Source organism: Corylus avellana, chromosome ca1 (assembly GCF_901000735.1).
Source record: "Corylus avellana chromosome ca1, CavTom2PMs-1.0".
Taxonomy (NCBI): domain Eukaryota; kingdom Viridiplantae; phylum Streptophyta; class Magnoliopsida; order Fagales; family Betulaceae; genus Corylus; species Corylus avellana.
Genome location: NC_081541.1, coordinates 37239340 through 37248952, shown reverse-complemented (window position 1 = coordinate 37248952; position 9613 = coordinate 37239340).

Below are 9613 nucleotides of genomic sequence, written 5' to 3'. Positions count from 1 at the left end.
TAATTATACATATAACATAATCACTTGATTATTAAATTACAATTTTTTTTTTAAAATAATTAAATCACAATTTGAGTATTAATATATTATCACTATAATTTATATGATTATATCATATAATCACTTGATCATTAAATCACAATTTTTTTAAAAAAATAATTAAATCACAATTTGAGTATTAATATATTATCACTATAATTTATATGATTATATCACATGAGATTGATTATTAAATCATTTGATTATATAATAACAAATTATACATATATAATATGACATAACTCATAAGTATACTAATTCATACTAATTCATACTAATACAACAATTAAATATCTAGAGACTTATTTCCAATGTATGTTATAAACCTATAAGTCTATATAAGTCTACATATGTATATGAATAATATAAATGTATAATATCAATAGTTAATCATATGATTCAATGACAATTCAAATACTTTATTCAAGACTTCAAGTGAATCATATTATTAATATACAATGATGATATGATTCGTATAATATCAAATTAAGTAATTGACATTGGATTAAACAATGACCAATATGTTACTTATAAACATAATTTAAGTATTAATGTATTATCATTATAATTTTAGTAATTTATATATTATCACTATAATTGATATGATTATATCATATGATGACTTGATCATTAAATCATATGATTATATAATAATAAATAATACATATATAATATGACATAACTCATAAGTCATAAGTCTACAAGTTAATCATATGATTCATGTACAATGATAATCACAATTGATTCAATTGAATTAAACAATATGTTACTTATAACTACAAGTCTACAATTTAATTAAAGCATTATTAGATACATTAGGAATTTAGGATTTAGGAGTTTGAACATTACCATTTACCATTAGATATTAAGTTCAATTCAAAGAAAAAAGATTATAAGTAAATATGATAAGAATTTAAATAATTAATCATATGAATTATATGATATAATTTAATGAGACTATATGATTATATAATATCAAATTAAGTAATTGACATTAGATTCAACAATGTGTTACTTATAATCACAATTGAAGTATTAATGTATTTTTTGAACATTTTTTAGAAAAAGAAATTTAACCATTTTTTGAAAGAAAAAAAAAAAGAAAATTAACAATTTTGAACAATTTTGAATTTTATATATATATATATAATTGCTTATAGTTATATTATATGCATATTGAATAATATAAATGTATAAGATAAATATTTAACTATATGATCCAATTACAATTCCAATACTTAATCAATTATTCATGTACAATGACAATGACAATGTGATTCATATAATATCAAATTAAGTAATTGACATTGGATTAAACAATGTGTTACTTATAACTACAATTGAAGTATTTTTGTTTGTTTGTAAGTTTATAAGATCAACACTTAATCATATGATCCAATGACAATTCAAATATTTATAGCAATTGGGCCCAAGAAGATATTAAAAATACAAGAAAAAAAAATGAGGGTAAAAAAAAGCCCAAAAAAAAAAGCCCAATTTTAAAAAAGCGGTTAGCGGGCGGTTATCTATTTCACTAACCGCTAACCGGCCACTAACCACTAACCGTTAACCGCTAGGTGGTTAGCGGTTGCGGTTAGTGAAATTTACTAACCGCTAGGGCGGTTACGGTTAGCGGTTATTGCCACTAACCGCTAACCGTAACCGCCTTTGCACCCCTACTTAAAATGGCAAAAAAAATAAAAAAATAAAAAAAATTTGGGACTGAAGGTTTAAAACATTCGATTTTTGGCTCGGACATAACAGTCACCGAGCATAACTTAATGACCATGACATGTGCGTTGAGGAGAGCTTTTCCGATTGAGAAATGTTAGGTATTTTTCTTGTGTTCTTCAGGTGTTCTCCTAATTGTAATGTGGCTTTTAAAATTATTGTTGAATTTGAGATTATCATTATTGACTTTTAATCTATTGGTGATTTTAAAAGTCACATCATAGTTGAGAGAACACTAGAAGAACATCTAGTATTTTCCTTTCTGATTAAGGTAATATGTCCGATTCAGAATACCAATAGCAAAAGCTATACCAAATTACTATCATGTGTGCAATATTGCCCCAATTAGATTGTTCATAGGTGCTAAATAAAAAAGACGCTGAATATCTAAGTTAGACTTGAAACTGTAGGATTTTGTTCAAACAAGATGTTCCGTTAATTTGAACGTGATAAGTTTCAATCGAATGAGATGTAGGGCCCGTTTGGGAGTGCGATTTCAATAAGTGCGATTTTAAAAATTACGTTTTTAAAAATTGTGTTTTTAAAATCACTACTTTTTAAAATTGCACATGCGTTTGGTAAAACATACTAAAAACTACTTTTTTTATCAATTGAGTGTTTTGATAACATTAGCATATAATTGCGGTTTCATGACCAAATTACCAATAAGGATGAACAAGACAGAGAGGACGAAGAAAAAAAAAAAAAAAATAGAAAAGAAGGGTTTTTAATATATTTTAGGTGGGGTATTCTTGGTATTTTTTTCATTCCCGTTCTAAAAAAGGTAACTATTGCGCCAAATATCTTTTTAATAGAAATCGTGATTTTGTTTTAAATTCGCACTTTTTCAAATAAGCACCCTTTAATCAGCTTATGAAAATCGCAGATTTTTTTGCGATTTTAAAATTTGCCCTTTTAAAATCGCAATCCCAAACATCCAGAATTGCGATTTGGTTTAAAATCCCAGATTATTTTTTTTAAAATGCACTCCCAAACGCACCCGTAATTTCGTTCGAACATGATTGGATGCCAACCTGTCAGATGCCACATGTAAGAGAAATCAAACACGGAATTTTTTCCTTAATGATTAAGAAAATCTCGTTCAAACATTGTAACAAACAATGTTCTTACCTATACACATAGGTTAATATTTTTTTTTTTTTTTTTTTTTTTTCAATACCTTGAAATCTTAGCAAAAAGCTATTACTTAACCCAAAAGTTACTTAACTAAAAATTGGTCATAGTTTCAAAAGTCACAACTATTAAACAATAATTATTCGAATAAAATTTCATTAGCAATAAAAAAAATAAAAATTATATACCATATAAGGGTTAAGCCTTAATCATCTTTTTAATTATACATCAAAATAAAAAATTTCTAAAGTGAAAGTGATACATGGCTTGCAAATGTATTAGAAAAATTATGGTAACGATGGTTTTCCTAAAGCTTATTCTCGGAAAAGTGCAAGCTATTGACCTTGCCTATAGCTCTTTCCCTCCATCTTCACCTCCCATCCACGTTCAAAGTAATGACTTTGCCCTTACATCTTTTTATCCCTCTCCACTAAATAACAAGTATGCTCTCTCCTATGAACTTGATAAAGTTCAAGGAACAAATTGAGAAACATGCGTTGCAGATAAAATTCATGTTTGTGACAAAGCATGGCCACGAACGACCAAGGAATTTGGTATTTGTGTTAATGTGAGTTTGCACAGATGCTTGGATCACGTTTACCCAACGAAGCTTGCCAAATCTTTAAAATGCTTAGATCATTGCCTAAACAGACAAAACAAAAAAGTTCTGTCGTTTTGTTTCTCAGAATGTGTTGGAAATCCATCATGGGAGCCCTAGTACAAGGTTAGTAAAAATTTCTTAACTGCTCTCTCCTTCTCTCTCTCCAACCATTTGTACTTCGGACAATTGAGTGGCTACAACGCAAAGATGGAAACAATGTTGTTACTTGTTTTTTAGAATTCTTATCAATCTTCTTATATACCACAATAGAATATTTTTCAACTTCTATATATTCATAGAAAATCAATAGAAGGTTTATGGATTATTTATTTTCGTTCACAATAAAACGTTGAACATTGTTTCTTCTTCATAAATCTTAATGATTACTAAAAATTGACATCTATACATATTTTCTAACCTATGAAGCATTTAATAATTAATTTCAATACATTTAAATATGAAATAAGATTTTTATCGTTATTATAAGCATTGATTGTCACTCCTTTTTTTAACATACCAAAACAAAATTAGATTTCTAAGTAATTACCAAATAGAGTACTTTATTTTGTATTAGAAGCAATAAAGATTCCGTGTTAGTCAATTCTAGCTATGTAAGTCTGGAACCCTGTGACTATCCTTTTATAAGATTTTGAAAAATGAAATTGTAGGATAATAATTAGGATCATAGAAGTCACTTGTACTCCACTAACTTTTCTTGACATAATTATAACAAAAAAACTAATTGGTCAAAACTAAAAGAGGAATTGTAGGCGTACAAACAAATTTTACAGAAAAACTTTTACAAACTGATGTGGCACGACATGATTGGATATAAGATAAGTTCAAATTTTGAAATATCTAATCATGTTGTGTCACATCAGTTTGTAAAAGTTTTTCTGTAAAATTTGAAAACACTAGAAACATTATTTTGAAGGGTAAAAGTCTATTACGAACCTGAAAATGCCACTAACTAGTATCTCTTTCATGTTCCCGATGCGAATTACAAGAAGAACTTTTTAGATTGGGGTTGATGGATCTGGCTTAGGTGCGGTAGTGCAAAACTACCGCACCATGCAGTAGCCCAAAACGACCCAGTTTTGGGTCGTTTTGGGCAATAAAAAAATAGGATCACTTGTATTAAGAGAAACGCTATTAAATCATCAAATAATCGTTGTTGTGAGGTTTCCTCGTGAAAGATGTGATTGCATGCATGTGATTGTCTAGGGGTGCAAAGGCGGGCGGTTAAAAACCGCCCGCTAACCGCTAACCGCTATAACCGCAAACCGCCTAACCGCCTAACCGTCTAACCGCATTAACCGCTAACCGTATAACCGCTATAACCGCCTAGCGGTTAGCGGTTAGCGGTTATTGGGTCTACTAACCGTAACTGCTAACCGCATTTTTATATAATATATTTTTATAATTATAATTAGAAAAATATTTATACATATAACATAATCACTTGATCATTAAATCACAATTTTTTTTAAAAATAATTAAATCACAATTTGAGTATTAATATATTATCACTATAATTTATATGATTATATCATATGAAATTGATCATTAAATCATTTGATTATATAATAACAAATTATACATATATAATATGACATAACTCATAAGTATACCAATTCATACTAATACAACAACTAAATATCTAGAGACTTATTTCCAATGTATATTATAAACTTATAAGTCTATATATGTTAAGTCTATATAAGTCTACATATGTATATGAATAATATAAATGTATAATATCAATACTTAATCATATGATTCAATGACAATTCAAATACTTTATTCAAGACTTCAAGTGAATCATATTATTAATGTACAATGATGATATGATTCGTATAATATCAAATTAAGTAATTGACATTGGATTAAACAATGACCAATGTGTTACTTATAAACACAATTTAAGTATTAATGTATTATCATTATAATTTTAGTAATTTATATATTATCACTATAATTGATATGATTATATCACATGATGACTTGATCATTAAATCATATGATTATATAATAATAAATAATACATATATAATATGACATAACTCATAAGTCATAAGTCTACAAGTTAATCATATGATTCATGTACAATGATAATCACAATTGATTCAATTGAATTAAACAATATATTACTTATAACTACAAGTCTACAATTTAATTAAAGCATTATTAGATACTTTAGGAATTTAGGATTTATGAGTTTGAACATTACCATTTACCATTAGATATTAAGTTCAATTCAAAGAAAAAAGATCATAAGTAAATATGATAAGAATTTAAATAATTAACTGGTTATGATTTAATATTTAAGGAAATTTTTTTAAAGTATAAGTAAATGTAAATTTTGGGTCAAATATTTTTGATTTTTCAATATGGGCTCTTTTTATAGCAATTGGGTGCAAGAAGATATTAAAAATACAAGAAAAAAAAATGAGGGTAAAAATAAGCCCAAAAAAATAAGCCAAAAAAGCCCAATTTTAAAAAAGCGGTTAGCGGGCGGTTATCTATTTCACTAACCGCTAACCGGGGGTTAACCGCTAACCGTTAACCGCTAGGCGGTTAGCGGTTGCGGTTAGTAAAATCTACTAACCGCTAAGGCGGTTACGGTTAGCGGTTATTGCCACTAACCGCTAACCGTAACCGCCTTTGCACCCCTATGATTGTCTGATCATTATATAGTTTGTTAGATCGTCTGATAGCGGAAAGTTCCAGATCTGGTCTTTTTATTTATTTTTTTTTTGTCAATGAATAAATGAATGATATTTCGTGTTTTAGTCCTTCCGACTTACTGGTTTAAGAGTTGGTATACGTATGTCACGGTTTTGTTTTTGGGCTTCTTAATTTGGTTTTTTTTAGTTCTTATCATTTTTAACACTTTAAACCCTAGGCGCATATTGGGACTTTATCCTCTCAAAACTCATGTGAGACCTATATATGTGGGTCATTCTCCATCAGGAAAGAAACAAAATGCTAATAGATGGTAAATTTATAAACTACTAAAATTTCAAAGGGTTTGATTGCTACTTTTTAAATATTGGAGGCGAGATATTTAAAAGCCTCCAATATTTAAAAGTCATAACTAAGGTTTACAACATATTTCCATTGGACTAGCTAGCAACCTTTAGGTTTCGTGGAATAGACCACTGTAAAGGAATTAGGGGTGGGCAGATTAACCAATTACCGATTACCGACCGATTACTGACTTTAACCGAACCGATATTAACCGTAACCGATAGTTATTGGTCGGTAATCGGTTGAAAATTTTATACCGATAAGCTTATCGGTTGGTAATCGGTCGGTTAAACAATTTTTATCGAAAAACCGATATAACCGATAAGCTATTTTAATTTTTAATTTTTTAGAATTTTATATTTATTATTGTAGTGGATCAATATTAAAAAAAAGCTTCAATAAATTATTTTAGCCAAAAATATACTCTAAAATAACTAATTTTTAATAAGCTATTTTAGGTTTTAGCCCAATAAAACGTATTTGGGCCTCCAAAACAATTAATTTTTAGTCCAATTAGCAACCAGTAAAAGCCCAATAAAAAGCCCACAAAAGCCCAAACCGATTTAACCGACCGGTTAACCGATTACCGATATAACCAATAATTTTCGGTTAACACTTCTTATCGGTTGATAATCTGTTAGGATTTGGTTAACCGATAGCTTATCAGTTAACCGACAGAGAAGCCCATTAACCGGTCCAAACCGACCGATACCCAGCCCTAAAAGGAATAACTAATCCTACGGTATATCTATTCTTTTGTTTGGTTGTACACTATTTTGAGGAATATTTTATTCCCATCGAACTACTAATCCTTAAGGAAATGAATATATTTTTCAAAAATACCCATATAATCTTTTTTTTAGCTTAAAAGAAAATATAAAAAATAAAGTGGGTGGCTTGACCACCCATTGGGGTGGTCGGCCACCCACAGAAGAGGTAGGGGGTGGTGCGACCACCCCCATTGCACAGATTTGCTTCTGTGGCCACCCTTAGAGCTCCTTTAAATCTATTGATGATTTTAAAAGCCACATTACATTCAAGAAGGTTCTAAAAAGAGTTATAGCATTACTCTTACTTCAAGATTCTCCAGAGGAAGATAACATGAACATTTCTAAAACGTCAAAGCCTCCACTCGTTAATTAAAGGAGTAAATTAATTATTTTTTATCAACTTAAACTAAATTTAATATTGTATTTAAGTCAAAGTTCGAACCCATAACATTGATTATACACTTTATTCACAATTTTCAATTAAAATGGTTAAAAATATTAATTAAATAATTAAAATTATTGGTCCTCTAACCCATAAAACCAGACGTGTACTATTAACAAATATTTGACGCGCACAGAACTTCCAATTCCAAAACTGTAGTTCGTATTCTTGTGCTCTTTATTGATTTGTTTGTTTTTTTAAGCGATTTTGTTTTTCACCGTTCTTAGAATTTGTAGTTTTTTATTTGTAGTTATGTATTATATATTTCAAAGTAATGCTGAGTTTTGGATTTTCTCTCTCACCCATAATTAGGACATCTCGTATAACTGTTTACGTATTTCCGTTGTTGGCTTTTCCCAATAAATACTCATTAATCTTGAAAAATAAGTTAATAGTCTGCAAAGGGATTAGGAAAGTCTATTTAGGAATTTCAGGGTGTTTTGCTTGTGTCATGCGGATTGTTAAATTATTAATTGTCTTAAAAGCTTAAGCTAATATGAAGAGGTAAATTTAATTACTTAATCATTAGATTAACACTCACCCTCACGTGTGGGCTCAAACTCCCTTTCAATAGGTGAGACCCAATACATGAAATATTTAATTTAAATAGGGGGTGACATTGATAGAATCAAGGTTCCATCCTAAGACCTTTGATTATGATATTATGTTAAATTACTAATTGTCCTAAAAGCTTAAGTTAATAAGAAGATGTAAATTTAATTACTTAATCATTAGTTTAACATGGATATTATTTTATTTTTAAAAAAAAAAATAGTTGCTCTTACTTCTCTCATTTTATTTTTATAAAATAATATCCACTTAGGAGCAAGACGACAAAAAAAGAACACCAGAAGAGCACCTACCATTTTTTATTTAGGAATTCCTATTATTACTGTAGCCAATCATTATTTGTTATTTTCATTTTTTTTAATGAATAAATTTCTATTAAACCAAACTAAATGTACGATACACTCTAAGCAGAAAACCTGCTAGATCACAATCAAAACAAATACAACAAATCAATCTATGTCAGCTCATTCAGTAGTAGCCACTATAACTATATCAAAAAGCAATACCGGCAAAGACCGTACTTAACAACCAGCAGCATTCACATCCCCTGTAATCTCGAACTGTGCAGGAGCCAGCAGAAACAAACAATTGCATTCACATCCCCTGTAATCTAGAACAAACAAACATGCCCTGTAAGCACCACCCAACAACACCATACAAACATACCAGAATATGGCGGTGAGAATCGCTAGCATCCAGTTGGAGCCATTACAAACCCGCAGAACAGCTTAAGTCAGAACCCGAATGAGAATATCCCAATTAAAAGATCCACATTCTCACTACTTCTTTTAAATTTACCACTTCTTTTACTGTCTTTCATTATGCTCCTAACACCATTTGGACAACTCACAGATTAAACATGGAAATAAAGGAGGATGCCTTGAGTGCAGCTGTTTTTGAAGTTCTTGACGAAGATAATTACGTGGCTTGGAGTGTTCAGGTGAAAACCTATTTGATGGCTCGAGATCTCTGGAATACAATTGAAGCAACAACCGAACCTCCGAAGCACACTACAAAAAAAAGGACATTTTCTGACGTGACTACAGTACCTATTTTGTTGCCACGTCAGAAAATTTCTGACATGCAACTTTTAAAACGTCAGAAATTTTTTTTCTGACGTGTAAATAGTGACACGTCAGAAAATTCTGACGTTTTAGATGTTGGAGCGTTAGAAAAATATTACAAATTTGAAAAATTTAAAAATGATATAATTTTTGACGTTGCAAAATTTGCCACGTCAGAATGCTATATATATGTATATATATAGATATAATCAGAAATGTATATTTATAAATA